The following is a 20,487-nucleotide window of genomic DNA, read 5'->3' as shown; positions in this document are numbered from 1 at the left end:
AATAGGGGAGAAGGTGAAGGGGATGGTAATGAGGTCTCAATCAATGGAGGATGAAGAATAGATTTACATAAAAATAACCTGGAGATCAGTATCAATGGGATGTGGGAAACTTATGACCTGGAAAGGAATATGTGAATCATTGCCAAATGAGTTCAGGAAGAGAACTAGGAGAAAAGACTTCACTTGCCTAGATTTCACTGAGCACAAGAGAGAATCTTGGTGAGTGGAGAGAGGGTTGTCCAGAAAGCCTATACAAGGAGTTTTTCTATAGGCTGTGCAATGCTTTAAGAAGAGATTTAGAAATAAACAAAGTAGTTTGCCCTGCTCTTGAAGGTTTTAGGAGTTTCATGGTTTTCTGTTTTAAAGGGACTGGTTATTTCTGAAAGAGTATCAGACTCCTCATTTCTCTTCTGAGAATGTCTGTTAGGGAAAAGAACTTGCCCCTGCTTCAGGGGCTCAACTGTAAATGAAAAGAGGCTTTGCTAAGAATGAGAGCAGTTAAAATCAGGACCAGAGCAGCTAAGGGAGAAGCAGCTTTGTGCGGTGTGAATGGTTCTTCAGGGGAACAATGGTATAAAGTTCTGTAGTACAAAGCTGTGAGTTGCCCAGAGCACATATGTTTCCCCACTCATGTGCCTCCCTGCTAGGTCCTTCTGCATGAAGTGGTAGGAGAGTAATTCAGGTTTCCAGGTAGATTAAAGATTTTTGCATTATTCCTGTGTTTTCCTTATCTCGAGTCACTGTTGTCACATGATGATTTTTATAAAAGTTCTTTTAAAAAAATAAACTGCATCATCATGGTTTTAGAGCTGGAATCAATCAGTCATAACGCCCTTATTAGCACTCACTGTGTGTCAGGCACTGTGCTAGGCAATGGATATGTAGAAACAAAGTCGAAACCACTCTTGCTCTTAAGGAACTTCTAGTCAATCAGAAGGGACAATATGCACATATATCATAATATTTTAAAAAATGCAAAATGAATTCAAGGTAGTAGAAGAAGTTGGAAGGTACTCAGACCTAAGCCAGTTGGGAAAGACCTCCTTTAAGTGGAAGTTAGTGCATGAACTACATTAAAAAAAAAACAAAAAAACACCCTTACCTTCTGTCTGAGAATCAAAATTGTGTATTGGTTCCAAGGCTGAAGAGCAGTAAGGACTAGGCAATGGGGGTTAAGTGACTTGCCCAGGGTCACACAGCTGGGAAGTGTCTGAGGCTAGATTTGAACCCAGGACCTCCCATCTCTAGGCTTGGCTCTCGATCCACTGACCCACCCAGCTTCCCCCTTGAACTACATTTTGAAGGAAACCAGGGATTCTATGAGGTAAAAATGAATAGGGTGTGCATTCCATGCACTTGGCTGTATATATAGTTGCTGATGAGAAATGGAGTATTAATGTGTGAGGAATAGAGCAAGGAGGATCACTCAACAGGACAATGGATTATGAGATGGAGACAAATAGGCAATCAAGTTAGAGAAATTAAGTTAGGCGCAATTAATGTTGAAAGAAGTAATTTACTATTGACTTATATTTTCTCAATAAAGTTAGAAATCAGTCAAGAGTTCATCCTATCAAAAATTCTAAGTCTCATCAATCTGACACCAAGGAAACAGTGAAAAAATCTGTCTCTCTGGGCATTATTAGGACCACTTAGCCTAACTGACTCCATAGTTAAGTCCTATCATAATAAATATCAACAGTCATTATGGTACCAATACTAACAACAAATAGGAGAGGGTTTATAATGATCACATACAAGAAATCTCTCTGCCTTGGATTCTAGATTTTCTATGGCCCACATGGAGGTGGTGATAGAATGGAAAATCACCAGGTGAATGCAGTCAACATTCTTGTTCCAGTCCTGCCAAGGGGCATTAGTTACATGGAAGAAACAGAGCCAGAATGGTCTCCTTGAAAAGTCCTTGAAAAGAGCCTGGAGCCACTGGGGAATAGTTTAAGGGAAAGGCTTTAAGATTGCCTCCTTCACAAATTTGCCTTGGGCCTATAACAGAATGCAAAAAGTTGCCATTATGCCATTTCAAATATTGATGCTCATTCAGTAGAAAACCTCTTCCTTCCAAGTCTTTAACTTACCTGTTAGAGAATTCCCCTAACAAAAGCTCTTTCCTGCTCTCCTCCCAAGTATATTGATTGAGATCTTGAGTTCTTGATATCAATAACTTCTATCTACAGAGGAGATGCCACTAAAAGGGGCAGAAGGAAAGAGGAAAAGAGCAGAGGAGAGACGGGGTGATAATATTATCCCATGTGAAAACTCTTAGGATCTTAAATGCCTAAACATAATTGGGCCCAATTTAGTCATATAAAATGTAATAGGAATTCATGGAAATTATACCTGAGATCAAAATAATAAACTGAAAAATAAAATGTAGAGGGAGCCTGGACAGATTGTATTTCTTTTGAAAAAATATTTTTGATGAACTATAAATATAAAAGAGAAGTGATCCAGCTAGAGCAATGAATAAGATACCAGCCCTACTGTCAAAAAGACTCATACTTGGGAGTTCATTTCTGGCCTCAGAAACTTACTGGTTGTGTGACCCTGAGCAAATAACTTCACCCTGTTTGCCTGAGTCTCTTCCTCTGTAAAATGAGCTGGAGAAGGAAATGACAACTACTTCTGATAGGGTCATGAAATCAGACATCACTGAAAAACAATAAAATATAACTGAAATATAACAGACAAGGTAGCCCCAAAGGGCAAAAACCATCTTAGATGCACTAAGAATCATCAAATCCATGATGAAAGAATTGTAGAAAGATCTGTCTAATCCAACAGTCTCATTTTACAGATAAGGCATTGATAGAGACCTTAGAAGTCATCTTGCTCAACTTCCTTATTTTAAGAGGTAAGGGAGCTAAGTCCTACAGAAGGGAAGCAATTTGCTCAAGCTCACCCAGAAGGTCCTCCGTTGATAAAATACAATATTCTTTTGTGTTCACAACACTCAAAAAAAATGTAGGACCAGAAGGAGATTTCTTTAGGTTGAAAAGTATATGTTTGAAACAACAGAGAAAGCATTCCCCTTAAAACTGAAACCCTGGACTTGGAGTCAGGAACACCCGATAATGAACTCTGGCTTCAGCACTTATATTGTGACTGGGAGAATCACTTAACATCTATCTGACACAATTTCTTAACCTGGAAAATGGGTATACTGGCCAGATAGTTCCAATCCAAGAAACCTTTATTAAGCACTTACTATGGGCCAGACACTGTGCTAATCACTTAGGATACAATTCATGAAAAGAAAGTCTGATACTCCATTTTCCAGCACTCCAATCAGAGAGGAGAGAAGGTAATGCTGTGGGAGAAACACACCCAAATTTGTAGCAGGTTCTCAACCCAAGAACGGAAAACTCAAACTCCTTTAAATCCAGAAGTAAGAAGAGAATTTTATTTGCAGAAGAAGAGGTTTATGGTAGTATAATAGACTAATAGCTAGTGGAACAGTTTAGGGGGCTAGTCAGGTAGCCTTAGGGCTGATGGATAAGCCCAATTGCTCATAGAATAGCCTCTCTGGAACTGATGGAATAGCAGCTCTCCTGGTGTGGAGTAGCAGCTCCATGTGGAGTAACAGTTCCACCCTCTGTGTATCAGGATCGGCATATTTTTTAGGGTCTGGAGGCTAGTCATTTCCCATTCCAGAGAAATCTTCACCTTTCCCCAAAACCCTGGAAAATGGGCTTGGACAAATTCAGGTGGAGGCATGTTTTGTTTTGGGGCTTGACATGTACATCATAGGGAATAAGGAACATGTGCAAGTTTGGGGGATTCTTCTGGAATGCCAGAGTCCCTAGCATGCAGATTCCATGTTCCCCCATTGACCACCTTGTCATCATTTGTAAATATGGAAGAGGTTTCAGTGCCCTTCTGGAAGAAGAATATGGTGGGGTGGGAGTGGGGTGCAGTACATTGAAGGACCACTACAGGCAATTAATTATGTCTTACAGTTCTGAAATAAAATAATATAGAACAATATGAGAAACTAATAAAATGGATTAGGCACAATGGTGAGGACCCACTATACCATATTATTGAATTAGTACTAATGATTAATACTTGCAACTTATGCTTGACTATTGCTGCATTTTATGTTTAACTAGTGTTTACTGGAGAGAAACACAAGATTTCATAGTGTGAGGATCTTGTTCCTGTTCCTGTCAATTGCCCATCTTCATCAGTAATGCCATTTGAAAGAACAGTAACTGACTCCTGACAATGAAACCCAAGGGTGTCAAATGTAAACAGGTCCACACTCACAAACCCACAAGTGTTAGGATACACAAGGTAAACTGGGAACCTACACAAGGGATGTGGGAAATGGGTAAAACACACAAGTTGGTGAATGTCAGTTAAAAACAGTTACTGGTCACCACTCAAGATTGTCTCTGTGGGTCCTTTCTTGGGGTTTGAGGAAGAAACAGGAAGTAAAGTAAATGGTTTAATAATGAGTTTTAAGGGTTGGGAAGTAAGGGAAAGGTCACACTAAATCTACTTGTCTAGGGATAAGTTCAAGGGGCTGGAAGGTTCGGCAAACACTACACTGACTCTAGCTTATGCTACCAGGACCAGCCTGTTAGGTCTGAGGGAGGTTGAATGTCTCACTGCAGGGTCCTCTTCAGCTCCAGCAATGATCACATTTTTCCAGGAGCCACAGCAAATAAGTCCACAAAGAGGTAAAGTAAGGGAACTGAACTAGTTTGGTATGTCCACCAACCAGAACTAGATTCTCTGCTCAACCTGACCTTTCTCACATCTTTTCTATATGAGGTTTTGTGGAGTTTTGTTTTGTCTTTTTAAAGAAATATTTAGCCTTTTCATGCAACCACAATGAAAGAAGCAACTGTTGATACCAAAGAGCAGATTCTCATGAAAACATTGGGGTTCTTTGGATTCCATTATGCTCCAGAATAACTTTGGTTCACTGTCTTCTCCTGTGGGTTCAGACCCAGTGGAGACTTTTGGTGACCATATTACTTGGTTCAGTGATCAGTGTTCTAAGATTTCAGGGGCCAGGGTGGTTTCATGAAGGGCACAGCCACAGAGCTCTCAGGCACAGAGCCTCACTTTCAGCTTCCAGATAATCTTGCTTCCTTTTGAAAAAAGTGAGAATTTAGAGCACTTACTCATGGCCACTGCCCCAGGACAGCCAGAATTATTTGCTCAGCAAATGTTTATGTACTATTTTAAACTTTTGAGTTATTGGATCCTAATACTCTGGCAAGTCAGTAGTCAAGAATTTTTAATGTAAATTCACTCACATGCAAGAGGACATAAGATAAATCACAGAATATCTGAATTTAAAGGGGCATGAGGAGACACCTGGTTCCTCACAAATCTGCACAGCAGTCTCCTTTTCAACAGTTATGGGAGACATTCATTTAGCAGCCCACAAAGAGGCAATGGTAGTCACATGAAATAAATGATGAGCTTAGCTTTTCCATTGTAGGAATCACAATTCTTTACTCGATAGACTTCTGTCCTAAATGTAGAGTTTATCCTGGTCCCACCTAGGTCCTCCTATTTGTCTCACAGAGAAATCTAGGGTTTCTTTCTTATTCCAGTCCACTCCCATTGTTGCTTCACTTTGATCCCCTGTCTCTGTTCAAAAGAAGAGTAATATGCTGCCTAGCCTCCTAAGGAACCATTCTCAGCTGATCACATGTATGTCTTTCTCCTTTGTTTCATGCTGTGAGACTTAAGAGATACACTCGAACAAGTGTGATTACACACAAATGATCCAAGGTGATGAAGGATATTATTGCCCCAACTGTGATGTTCAGATGCCTAAACAACCTACAGTTGTTGATCATGAATATACGTACCTTGAACAGACCCTACCAATGGATGGAGCTTGTCTCAGTTGAAGGATGAAGAAATAGATTTCAAGTTGTAAGTAAGGACTGGAAGGGCCCTAAGAGGCAATTTAGTCCAGTTGCTACCCTATTATTTAATGAGAAAAATGAGGCCCAGGGAGGTTAAGTAACCTTGCCCCAAATCACAGAGATTGTAAGTGCAGGAGCTGGGATTTGCATCCAGGTCTTCTGACTGCAGAGCAAAGACCTTTCCATTATACCACTTCAAGTCACTGTCTCAAAGAATGTAAGGAAAATCTAAACACTGAGTATTTGTCCTATATTCATAGGAGGACATGGTCAAGATTCAAGCCCACACTGGCCTTAAAGCATTTTGACATGCTGGTTACTAATGGATGGGTTGTGAGCCACTTTATTGGGCAAAATGACTATGAAGATCACAGAGACAATGGGGCAATGGAGTTTATGTTTTACTAGTCAGCTTGCTGCTTGGTCTCTCCTATAGTTCGAAGACAGTTAGTTCTTCTATAGTTCTTAGACAGTTGTGTTGAGCACAGAAAGACTGTTGGATGACTCTGTATAAGTTGGATGACATGTATAAAATGACTAAACATAAAAAATGATGTATATCACAAATTGGCTTAGTTTATTGTATCAACAATGTGGCCTGATTATGCCAATTGAAAGGTGGCAGATTATCCTGGGGGATGGTCCTACCATAATGAGAGGTTATTATGATATAGAAGAAAGAGGGCCCATGCCTCCTTGGGGAAAACATAGGCTTTCTTGGAGTGGAGGGGTAGCTTATTACTAGGCAGTACTGGGTGGTAGCAGTACAAAATGGTGGATCCTAAGCATCCTTATGCCAGGCTAGATATTATAAAGAAACAGAACAACAAAGGCGTTGTGTCAGGAATGTCTCAGGGATATGTACACATTTTCCCAGTAGATAAAGGTGCTTTTTAATGTCTACATTAACCAGGATCCTTGAGTATATTAGTTTGCCAGCTAATAAGGGAGATAATCTGCAGACAAATACATACAAGCAAGCTATATACAGGATGGGTATGTACAGAAACAATGAACATAGAGAAAGTACTAAAATTAAGGGGGATTTGGACAGGCTTCCCTAGAAGGTAGAATTTAGGTGGTACTTAAATGAAGTCAGGGAAGATAAGAAACAGAGATAAGAGCAGAGAGTAATGTAGGTATAAGAGAAAATGCCTGCAATCCAAAGAGGAAATGTATTCTTCAGGGAATCCCAAGGAAACCATTGTTACTGGATCATGGGGTAAGGAGTATTGCCTAGAAGAAGACTAGAATGGTAGGAGGATGTAGCTTTGATTAACTTGGAATGCTGAAAAGGATGGTTTTAGGATTTATCCTGGAGGTGATAAGGGATAAGAGTTATGGAGTAAGGGGTGATATGGACACATTTTTATTTCCAGTGTTCAAGACACAGCCCATTGAATTGAATACAAAACATCCAGACAATCCTTTATACTATTTTAGGGAAACTTCTCTATCAATGTCATTACTATAATTGATCCTAACCAGGGAAGGGAAATAAAATCACCCAGAGTAGGGAGTGAATACAGAAAAAAATCACTTTGTCAAAAGTCTTTAGAATTCTTTATTTGGTTTGGATAAATTCTGTGGGGTGGTATTCATTTTGGGGAAAGAGAATTGGGATTTTGATGCTGTTTGCAGAATCCAAAAGGAAGGGGAAAGTGAAGAATTTTGAAAAATATTTGTTCACTCACATCTGGCTTTCTAATGACCTCAGGGATAATAGAGGAGAGGAAGGGACTCTTGCAAATAGATCCATCCATTCAGGAAATCTTCCATGTCTAGTCTCACTTTCTCAGTGGCCTTTAGATTCAGAAGCTGCCCCTGAAGTTCAGTGCAGATGAAGCTCATCTCTGTTTTCTTGTCCTTCTCCATGGGAGTAGATATTTTCAGCAGGTTTCCATTCCTGATACCTCCGAGCACCTATCCGCTTGTGGAGCCAGCAATGGTACTCTGGCATCTTTGTGCTGAAGTTCTGTTGCAAATTCTGACAGACTACAGAATCCCAGTAAGAATCATAAATACAATAAGTAAAATTTTAGTTAGCAGCCATTGCGAGTAAAGGGTGACATCATGTTCATTGCACTTGATTAATTTAATATAATTGGAAATGACATCTTCCTGCTAATGAATTTTTAATCATTTAAAAAGTTTATTTCTTTGGTTTATGTGGTTTTTTACATCACTTTCATTTCCAAATCTATCCCTCCAACTTCTTCAACTTAGAAAAGCAAGCCATATAACAAAGAAGAAGACAGAAAGGAGAGAAGGGAAAAGCAACTCAGGAAAACTAACAAGCATTGACTAGATTTGATGGCATAGTCTCAGTACCACCTGCTCTAGAGCTGAGAGAGAGGTGCACTTGCTCACTTCTTCTTTGGGGATGATCTTTGTCATTATTTTTGTTTTGTTCCTACTATTTCCATTGACCTTATTGGAGTTATATGAATTTTGATCCTTACTTGGCTTGCTTTGCCCTGCCTCAGCTCACTTCAGGGAACTCTGGGCTTATATGTATTTTTAAAAAATTTCTTTCTTTTATAGATCCACTAATCTCTATTTCACATAAATTGCTTTTCTGTTTTATGTAAATATAAAAATAGTATGATATACTATCTATTATATTATATTAATTATTTCATATCATATCATATCATGTATATAAAATATAATATAAAAATAGTATAATATCCTAAATGGTATATTATACTATACTATAATAAAATATAGTATAATAAAGATAGCATGTGATTTTCCATGCCTCTTTTTATCCCAAGGGCTAGACATAACCCTTCCAGGTTTCTTGACTACATGTAAAGCTTAGATAACTGAGAATCTCCAATTCAACCCAATCAATTGAGAAGTAAGGCCACCAGGCCTTAGTATCTGTTCTATTATTGTCTCTTGAGATCACAGACTCATAGGATCATAGTTCTTCAATTAAGAGGGACCTCAAGAACCATTCAGTAGAAGCCCTCATTGTATAGAAAAGGAAACTGAAATCTAGGGAGTTTAACTCCATTTCTTACCATCTTCACTGACTCTATGTTTTTGAGACTATTGGCACTGTCATCTGACATCATAAAGTATCCTAAGGATTCTGAGCCTTGTCATCCACCTTCCTGACACACAGCTAGTTCTTCTGGGCCTTCATTTGCATTTGACCTCTAGCTAAATATTTACCCATGACAAGATTTATTCTTTTATTAAATTGGTTTTTTTATTTTTAAAGTCTATAGAATTCAGTGTGCAGAGGCAGCCTCCCAACTAAGAACTAACTAGACCCAGGCCTGCTTAGCTTCTGAGATCAGATGAGATAAGATGCATTCAGTGAGCCATTGCCATAGGCGGATGATTTATTCTTTTTTTTTTTTTTTTTTTTTTTGAAACCCTTACCTTCCGTCTTGGAATCAATACTGTGTATTGGTTCCAAGGCAGAAGAGTGGTAAGGGTAGGCAATGGGGGTCAAGTGACTTGTCCAAGGTCACACAGCTGGGAAGTGTCTGAGGCCAGATTTGAACCTAGGACCTCCCATCTCTAGGCCTAGTTCTCAATCCACTGAGCTACACAGCTGCCCCCTGATTAATTCTTTTTTTTTTTTTAAACCCTTAACTTCTATGCATTGGCCCATAGGTGGAAGAGTGGTAAGGGTGGGCAATGGGGGTCAAGTAACTTGCCCAGGGTCACACAGCTGGGAAGAGTCTGAGGCCAGATTTGAACCTAGGACCTCCTGTCTCTAGGCCTGACTCTCAATCCACTGAGCTACCCAGCTGCCCCTCGATTTATTCTTAATATTATATCATTCTGACTTCTAATGCTGATCTGTAAAATATATACATATAGTATTGTATTTTTTCTCATTCCTTTGTCCTGAAAGACTTAGGAATGTATCTCACATTCCTTATCCAAAAGCATCCCCTAAAATTAGGATAACTAAGACTAAGAATTGTAAAGGGGAAAATTATGGTTGAACTGAATATTAAGAGTTTTGGTCACTAGGAATTGATTACAAAATTCGAAATTAAAGACTCAAGTCAGAATGACTTTTATGGTAGTTTATTTACAAATAGGAAGAGTGAAAGTAGGGAAAATGAGAGAGAGAGAGAGAGAGAGAGAGAGAAAGAGAGAGAGAGAGAGAGAGAGAGAGATACTTCAGCCTGGTCTGCAGGTCTGAACCAGGTAGGGCTTCAGAGGCCCCAGCAAAGGGGGGCACAGAGGTTAATTAAAGAAGGCTTCTAGCAACGAGGCCTCATCCAAGATGAGAGGCCTTTTTGGAGGCTAATGCCTCCAGAAAAGCCAAGGAAAGGGAGTTAGCCTTTCACTCGCCCACATGACAATCCAAAAGGAACCAATCTGAGATCTCAAACCTGAGCTCCTCCAGTTCAAAGGGCAAAAATCCCCCTCACAGGAAGTTATCATCATATTTAAAAGATAGTTCTTTGTATCACTTCCTGTGTCCACCTTCCAGTTCTATGTGGATAAATGGCAGTTTTAACCTTGCTTTAGACTGTCCAGGGGGCAGTCAGTTGTTTTTCACTCACTAGCTCACGTGATTTCTAAAGGAAAAATTAAAGGACTTCAAGGACCATACTAGTGGAGAATCTCAATCTTCCCCTTTCAGAACTAGATAAATTGAACCAAGAGATAAATAAGAAAGAATTAAGGGAAGTGAATGAAATGTTAGAAAAATTAGAGTTAATAGATATCCAGAGAAAACTGAACAGGGATAAAAAGGAATATACCTTCTTATCAGCAGTATATGGTACATATACAAAGATTGACCATGTACTAGGGCATAGAAATATTGCAATCAAATGCAGAAAAGCAGAAATAATAAATGCAACTTTTTCCAGAGCATAATGCAATAAAATTATAATTAACAAGGGTCCATGGAAGGGCACATTTAAAATTAATTAGAAACTAAGTAGTCTAATTCTTCAAAACTGATAGGTCAAAACAGAAATCACAGAAACAATTACAGACTTCATTAAAGAGAATGACAATGAAAAGACAACATATCAAAATCTATGTGATACAGCCAAAGCAGTACTTGGGAAAATTATATCTCTGAGTGCCTATATCAACAAAATGGAGAGGGAGGAGATCAATGAATTAGGCTTGCAACTTGAAAAATTAGAAAAAAAATTAAAAATCCCCAGATAAAAACTGAATTAGAAATCCTAAAAACCAAAAGAGAAATTAATAAAATTGAAATGAAAAGAACTATTGAACTATAATAAATAAGATTATGAGCTGGTACTTTGAAAAAACAAATAAAATAGATAAAGTACTGGTTAATCTAATATAAAAAAGAAAGAAAAGAATCAAATTAACAGTGCCAAAGATGAAAAAGGTGATCTCACCTCTAATCAAGAGGAAATTAAGGTAATTATTAATAACTACTTGCCTAATTATATGGGAATAAACATGACCATGTAGGCGAAATGGGTGAATATTTACAAAAATATAAATTGCTGAGATGAACAAAAGAGAAAATAGAATAATCCCATCTCAGAAAAGATCTGTATGAATTGAGGCAGAGTGAACTGGATGTAGTAGAGAGTCAGCTCCATTCTAAGCTATAGACTACTAAACACAAAGGTCTAGTTTGGGATCATTCATGCTATATCATAAGTGTTATATAAATGACCAGGAAAGAATTCTTAAGAATTCTAGGCTGAGTTGATTGTAAGAAGAGCATTGTCACAGAGGACTCGGGCACAAAATCCCTCTTCTGTCTTTTAGATCATCTGGCTTCCTGTTGTAGAAAACACAGAGGATTTAATGTTCTTCCTTCTGGCTATTGCCCCAGGCACAATCAAACTATTTGCTCAGTAAATATTTATGCACTTATATGAACTTTTGAGTAACTAGATTCTAATACCTTATCAGGTCAGAAGGTAAGACTTACTTAGTATAAATTAATTTACTTACCTGGCAACATATTATGAATCACAGAATTTCTGAACTCAAATGGACCTGAGAAGACAACTCATATTTCCTGTATGTGCACAAGAGTCTCTCCTCTCCAACAATTCTGGGAGACCCACATAGAGGCAATTGTTTCCAAACAGAGTAAATGTTGAGCTCAGCTTTCTCCATTGCAGGACTTACAATTCTTACTGACATCTTGCTGTTCAATAGACATCTCTCCAAGAAGAAGAGTTTAGCCTGCTCCTGGCCTAGGTCTTTCTATCTTTCTAGCTGAACAATCTAAGGCTTCATTCTAGTTCCAGTTCATTTCCAATCTTGGTTCAAGCTGATTCTCTATCCCTGGTCAGTAGAGGAGTGATATGGTGCCTGGTGCTCAGCATTTGCCTCCTAGGGAATCAATCTCAGTTGATCACATGAATATGACTTTTCTCCTTTCTTTCATGGTTTGAGACTTAAGACATACATTCTTGAAAAGAGAGATAACACCAAAAACCCCTATGGACATGATGAATTGCCCCAACTATGATATTCATTGTCTAAACAATTTATAGTCCTTAGTCATAAATACTTGTTCCTTAGCCAAATGGCTAATGGATTGAGCTTGGGTCTGCTAATTAAGATGAAAGAACCGGTTTCAGGTTTGTAAAGGTGCAGTGTGAGGAAAGAAAATTCTACACAGAAAATGTATGCTGAAAGCATGTTGGAAACATCAGAGGATTCTGGGAGATTCCAGAGGAAAGGGCTTTTGGATTGAGGAGCTCAAGGTAGAAAGAAGGAGTGGAACTTTCTTGAGAAGATTCAAACCTGAGGGTTTCCTGGACTTGTGTTAATCCTTAAATCCTGTTTCCCTTCCAGTGAGTACTTGGGTAGACCGTGGCTTTTAGTTCTGAGCAATGAAATCCTGCATAGTTTTCAAGTCATGTGCATGACTTGAACTTTTGTAGTTGTGTTCACAACATTTATTTTCCCTGTTGTAAGTGTGATTATATCTTGAATTAGTGTAAGTGTTATTGTAAGACCTTCTCTTGTTGTTGTTCAGGTTCAATTGAGCTTTGAAATGACAATTTCTGACTATGTGCCCTTGACACCCACATAAAAAACATCTCCTGTTGTTATTTGTTTGTTTGTTTTGTTGGTATTGATTTCTTAAATTGTGTGCCTGTAAAGTTGCAAGATTTTTTATTTCATCTATTTATTTTTGCTTAATGGTTGACTTTGCTTCTTTAAGTTGTTGCTTCAGATCTTTGATTATGTCATCTTTCTCCCTAACAGATTCTTTGTTGTCCCTGTTTTCTCTGTCCCCAGAATAAACATAAGAAGCAGTCTTGCATAGATCATCTAGGTTTAGTGTTTACCAAGCAGGACAGCATAATTTGAAATAGGTCTTTATGGGTAAATTGCTTCCCTTAATAAATGGTCTCCTACTATGTTAGAGATTGTCCTCATTCAGGTTTTTGGAATTCTAGAATATTCTTCCCAGCCTCAACCAGTCTATCTAAGTATTTAGATGAATGTTCCCCTGATTCCTGCCTCAGTTTCTTGAACTGTCCCTAAGAATCAGGCCTTTTTGCAAATGATTTCATCGCCTCCACGAGGTCTTCTCTATATCTCCTTAGATACAACATATTCTGGTGGTTAGAAAGTTCCAAATCATAGTGTTCCTAGGGCCATGAAGTGAAATTTGTATTCCTACAGGTTTCCTCAAAAAACTGCATTTTCTTTGCAGGTGTAAATAATTCTCCTAAAATAATTGTAATGTTTTGGAAGGTTGGGTCATAAAGAAGCAGTGCTCTTTTAAAATTCTTTTATGAATTTGTATGGATCTAAAAAAATTTGGGCATGCATCTCTTCAGTTTGTCTAGGTCCCCAGATGTGAAGGGTTTGTGTGTTTTTTAATGCACAACTCCAGAATCAGCCTGTAACATCGTGTGACCATGAATAGGGAGAATTTGGATTGGTGCTTCTGCCCCTTCTGTGTTTTTTTTTTTGTCTTGTCTCATTGCTGTTGTCCCCTGTTTGTGTAGCCATTTGCACTCTATTCTCTAAGGTGTTTTCTTTTTCTTTCTTAAGCTGTTTATTTCTATCAGTTGAGCTATTTCCTTTCTTAACGCAAATATCAGTACAGTGCTATCATCTCTATATCCCAGTAGTTTTTGCATCAGCTTCTTCAATGACCAGTAGAACTGCAGGAAGGAAATTATCACTGCAATAATAGTTGGCAGGTATGCACACATATGTTCTATTTCTAGTTTGAGCCACTGATAATTATCATATAGAGTTATGATCCCCAGTATGTATTCTGGGATTACTAACATCTCTAAGTTATACACCATGTTCCAGAAGTTGTATAATAAAGTTCCAAACCCTATTATTATAAAAATGATTCTACCAATTGAGGTATCCATGAGGAAACTTTTAATCAAATGTCTTTGTTACTGTTCCTTTAAGGCTTTGCCTTTGTCTTTTGAGTTTGTCCTATCTATGTTGCTGTAGATGAGAAAAAATAAAAATGACTACCCCTCAGTTCCCACAGAGGCTTTTCTTTTTCAGACTTTACTTTAGAATTTATGTTGGTTGTGGACCTAGTCTGATAGCATTAATACATTAAAATGTATTAATGACTATCTTTGAGAGGTGAGGTGGTAAAGAGAGATGGTTCAGTGAGACTGAATTTCTCAACTCTTCCCTCAAAGTGCCACTAACACTTGACAAGAGAGAGGGTTTCTCTGGAATGGTGGATGTCCAGAGAATGGGAGCTGGCATTGGAGGACAGTAGGAAGGCTATCTCGATTCATGAGGTGGGTAGAGACCCTGACTGAACTGGCACAGACCCTCGGTGAACCAAAGCCTCCCCCTCATTGGACGTCAGCTCTGCAGGAGGTCTAGCTCAATTCTTATGGGAAAAACCAGGAGAAGTTAACTTAAATATTTAACTGGGTTCAGAAGGATGAGTAGGAGACAGGAATGGACAATAGTCTGGGACCAAACAAGTTAGGGAAACTGGGTTTAGCTGTTTGGAAATGACAGTTGACAAAAGTGACAGTTAGGTCTTAACTGTCACCCTGCTCCACCTAGACAGGGAGTCTGTGAAACCAGCAAGTAAATGACGAGACGCCTTATTAACAAGTTTAATTTAAGGAAACTATAGTCTAAAGAAGGGAGGAGGGGTTTCTATTCCACTAGTCTATAGGCAAACCACAGGATCAGGGGAGGGACTTATCTACACTGAACTGAGAACAAGCAAGACAGGGCCCAAAGAATAGCAGGACTGAAGTGGTTATCCTCACAGCAGAGTCCTGACACACTTCAGTGATGGTACAGTTTTCCCAGGTCTTCAGCCAGTATTCCTTCAATTGGGTAAGTCAGGGAGCTAAACCAACCTGAGCTGGTCAGGTTAGATTTTATAGTCTCTACCTAACCTCCCACAAGCAAAATCCTCCTTCCAGATATCAGGAAATCAGGGCACAAACTCCACTTCCTCTGAGGTCTCCCAGGATCAGTTACAACTTGTCCCCAACCACCATAGAGTCCGTCTCAGAGAGAAAAACACAATTCCTGCTTCCCCATTCCATTTAGAATCCTTCAGCCCTGCCTGCTAAGTCTCCTAAATAATAATTTATTAAACTTCCTCACAACACAATGGTAGTCTCAGATAAGCCACTACTCACAGAGAATGTTGCATGCTGAAAGCCTGAGCCAGCAGCAGCAGTTGGAAACAGCAGAGGATTGTGGGAGATTCTAGAGGAAAGGGGTTTTGGACTGAGGAGTTCAAGGTGGAAAGAAGGAGTGGAACTTTCTTGAGAAGATTCAAGAGCCAAACCTGAGGGTTTCCTGGACTCATGTTAATCCTTAAAGATTGTTTCCCTGCCAATGGCCATGTTATTATGAAGACCAAGATCACTTGATCCTTGGGGAGTCAGGACTCTAATCTGGGAGTGGACCCCCAAACTTCCAGTCCTCACCTTGCCTTACAAAGAGACTCTACCCTAAGTATTTTATAACAAAGATAATAGGATAGAAACTAGAAATAGGGAGAAAGGGAAGGAAAACCTGTGGGTTGATGTCAGAACTGGCTCCCCATAGGGATAGACCTTGGGGCTTAGTTTATTAGGGTTATCTTGTTCACTCTGTCCATCTCCTTCATCAACTACCCTGATTAACCCACAATAAATTATACTGCAGTCAGATAATGTGTTCCAATTTATTCACCGACAAAGAGGGGAAGAGGGTCTGTGAGCAGTGGCTTATCTGAGACTACCATTGAGCTAGACCCTCTGTGGAGTTGATGGCCAATGAGGTGGAGGCTTTAGTTCACTGAGGGTCTGTGCCAGTTCGGCCAGGGTCTTTATGCACCTCATGAATTGAGATAGCCTTCCCACTGTCCTCCAATGCTGGCTTCCATTCTCTGGATGTCCACCATTCCAGAGAAACCGCTTGAGCTTGGCACTTTGATGGAAGAGTTGAGAGATTCAGTCTCACTAGCCCATTTCTCTTTACCACCTCACCTCTCTCAAAGATAGCCATTAATACAGTTTGTCAGTTAGGACTGAAAGGGACCTCAGAGACCATCTAGTCAAACTGGATCCTCATTATATAAATATGTGAACTGAGGCCCAGAGAGAAAGTAACCTTGCCCATAATCACACAGATAGTATGTACAAGAGCTATGATTTCTACCAAAGTCCTTTGACTGCAATCAAGATACTTTCCACTATATGACATCATAAATTAACAAGGTCACTACCGTTTCAAAAAACTTAACAATAATGACCAGCATTAAGCAGTCATCCCATTTTTGTAGGAAGACATGGACAAAACTCCAGTTCACATTGGTCTTAGGGCATGTGGACATGCTGGTGACTCTAATGGATAGGTTGTGATCCACTCTTTTGAGCAAAATGCCCACAGGTTTGAGATCACAGAGTTGCTGAGTTAATGGTTTATATTTTACTAGGAACTTGAGTTGCTTGGCTTCTCCTATCGTTCAGAGAATGTATCTTAGACAGTTTTGTTTCTAGCACAGAGAGACCATTTGATGACTCTATTTAATGACTGACTAAAAAGAAATGATATATATTATAACTTGGCTTAGTTTATTTTATCAACATCTTCAATCCTGCCCAGATTATGTCACTGGCAGGGTGGCAAATTATCCTCAGGGAAAATCTCTCTATAATGAGTGGTAGTTTGAAAATAAATAGATTTTATAGGGGGAAAAAACTATAAAACCATTGTGGGTAGCAATAGGACAAAATGGGGGATCCCCTCACCACCTTTAGGCTCAACCAGATATGGATGTGTGTGTGTGTGTGTGTGTGTAGAACTGTAGTAGGTGATGGGTCATAGGTTTCTTCCTAATGTAATATATAGAGAGGGGGTCATATAGTTTTTCAAGCTTTTGCTGAGTTCCTAAAAGCAGTTAGGGGTTTGGAATCTTGAGGGAGAGAGGGAGTTGGTTTGGGTCTCCTGTGGAGAGAGGTTGTCTAACCAACTGAGCTGCTTCCTTACCTATCTGTAGTATTGAAATTTAGCCTAGCTTTGAAATATTTATTTAAGAAATTGTTATTTTGGATAAACCCTTTATATCTTCCTTCCCAATATTATTTCCTACCTTCCCTCCTTTACCTTATATGTCTGTGGAGTTGATAAGGAGAGTAATTAGAGAGGAGTTCAAATCTCTGAAGGGTTAACTAATTGACAGCATTAGATATAGGGAAACTAGTCAGTCATCTTTTATTCCCTTTAGTTATCAATAGCATTTTGTAAACTTGAGTTAAAGGCAGGTCCTTACTCAGACTCCATCTCTGCCTCCCTTCCCCCACCTGAGGTTCCTGAGACAACTGTTAGGGCTTCCTTTGAACCACTTTCCTGACACATCAACCTTTAAAGATAATAAACCTTTTTGTGTTTCAACAGACCTATTAGCATAATTTGTCTATTAGTTATTAAGAGAGGGAAGAAGAGAGAAAGAACCAACATACTCTGGGCTTGAAGGGAAGCCGGTATCCATCTTGGAGGAAAGTGTAACTTCAAAACAAGTCCCTTCCTGTGAAATTAACTAAGCCTGTTGTTAATTTCAGTTTAGTCTATTTCCCTCAGCTTGTGTTTGAGTCTAAGTCCAAGTCTGTAAAGCCTGCTGTTTGTCTGTTTAATTTAATTTCTCTTCTCCCTGAAGATCTCTGTTTCCCTTCTGTGTTATACTCCTGACTTCAGTCCTATTATATCCTGAATCTCCTTAATCCCAGCCTACCTGTAACCTAGATTACTCACTTAGCAAGTCTCTGACAACCTCCTTCCAAAATTCCCTTATCCCACACACCTTTCCTCAAATTATCCCTGTTACAGCTGGTGAGCGAAGTCAAACAAAACCTACTATCTTCTGAAGAAAAAGAAAATGAATTTCACAAGAATGATTTTTGTATTAAGCAGTCTGTCACTGCTTATTTGGTTTTTTATGCGGGGACTTTAGACATTTTGGCTGATAAAAGTACCAAACTTGATACAACAATTAATTGAAATCTATGACTATTACAAATGGTTTGCATTCACTTTAGCTGAATGCATATGCTTCATACCAACAGCTGTGGCAATTGTTCTGTCTCTATGGCATTTTTTGGCAATTTCAAAAGCAGTCCTGACTCATCTGTTTAATTATTATAAGGTATCTCATCCAAAACAAGATAATGATAGCAAGGAACTAGTAGAGAACATCAAACTACTGTTCCAAGTGTTGAGGCAAATACGTGAAGGAAAGGAACTTGATAAGCATACAATCTTGCAACTTGAAATTGTAGAATCAAAGTTTTTGGGGCAAAAGGAAACAGAGAAAGAACAACCAATTCAGAATGCAGTGGTCTCTGTACTACCAATAGTAGACAGGACTATTGTACAACCTGGAGAGAGGGTGGTGCATGTCAAAACATACAAGGCATTCACTCCTAGTGATATGGAGGTTTTAAAACGCCGTTTTCCCAGATTCTATGAAAAACCTTACAAAAGTTTAAAAGAATTAAAACGGGTGTTCACACTTTTCAACCCTACTTTCGACGATGTCGAATTTCTTTTGGGGGAATTTTACACTCCCTTGGAAAAGGAAAAATTCCTGAATGAAACTAGGACGAACCCCAATTTAGAATCATGGCCACTAGTGCATCAAGATCTAGATTTCACTCAACACGCAAACATGAGGTACTTGTTAAGATGCAGGGCTGATCTTATTGAAGCAATGAGATCATTTGCAAAAAGGCCAAATGCTTGGCAGAAATTTGAGAAACTGAGGCAAGGGGAAGAAGAACACCCGAGCAGTTTTCTAGACAGAGTTATTGAAGCAGCGGAAACGATACTAGGACTTAGAGACACTCATACCCAGGATACAATTGATCATATAAGGAGGCAATTTGTAAAGGGAACCTCAATCCCAATACAAAATTATTTCAGGCAAAGTTGTCCACAGTGGGAATCATTACCACTGGAGGATATTAGGAATCATGCAGCATATATACATGACTCCAAACAGAAAGAAGTGAGAATGGCTAGGCAATATGACAATGAGAAAGATGAGATCATAGCAGACTTGAAGAGGCAATTAAAGTAATTGAGACGTGAGAAAGAAATTGAAGAGGTAAGGAATTTTGCTCTTCAAATGAGGAGAAATCAATTTAGACAACCTGCCAACAGCACCCCAAAATCAAAATCAGCACCCCGATGCTACTTGTGTGGGAAGATTGGGCATGTGATTCGTTTTTGTAGATATAAGCAACAAATAGATTTTTCAAAACCCAATAATCAAAGAGATAATAGAAAGACATTTTATAATTCAAAATGGTCTAGGAATAATGAATCAAAAAGGCATGATGAAAAACATGAGGATACTTGCTGCAATCACACATGCAAAAAGTACAGTCAAACACCTTCATTAGATGATATGGAGAGATATATACAAATGGGAACGAAGCCAAAAAAATCATTATGAATTGAGATTTCTAATTTAAAACCTATTAATCAGTGTAATTTGGGTGTGGCAGAGTCTAAAAGAAATGAGGAAGGCAAAATGGGAAATCTGGACAAAATAGAAAAAGTGTCTAAAGTAACCTACACAGAGGATACACATAGGTCTGTGGTAGATAATGAGCAATGGAAAGAAATAATGCAAATGTGCAAAGAAATCTTTGGCATTAAGGAGGATGATTATAGAAGGGATGAGCTTTCTCATTCCATATCACACACATTGGGTGAGAAGCATGAATTAAACCATTGCAAAGAATCACATCAAGAAAATTTGCAAACAGGTTTAGAATCATCAAAAAATAAAATTCCTCTCTTTATTCCAAGTATAAGGCAAAGGTACAACTTGGATAAAGAACAATATGACAAGGATTTACAAAGTTTCCAGAAAGGAACACTTTCAGTAACCTTGGGGGAATTAGATGCAACAGTTCTTTCCCATGCAATTGCTTTAGACACAATGTCACAGTTAGAGGTTAAAGAGCAAAAAAAGTCTAAATGTTGGCAAGAACTTGATTTTAAAGAAATGACCCACTGATTTAAGAGATGATAGCAGCTGTGTAGGAAAGTCAAAATCCACCTTTCTCAACCCCTTAGCTACAGAATTTCATCCTAAACTTTGGGGAAGAGATAGGGA

Source organism: Gracilinanus agilis, chromosome 6 (assembly GCF_016433145.1).
Source record: "Gracilinanus agilis isolate LMUSP501 chromosome 6, AgileGrace, whole genome shotgun sequence".
NCBI lineage: Eukaryota > Metazoa > Chordata > Mammalia > Didelphimorphia > Didelphidae > Gracilinanus > Gracilinanus agilis.
The sequence above is the reverse complement of the archived record's forward strand: the minus strand, read 5'-3'. Positions refer to the sequence as shown.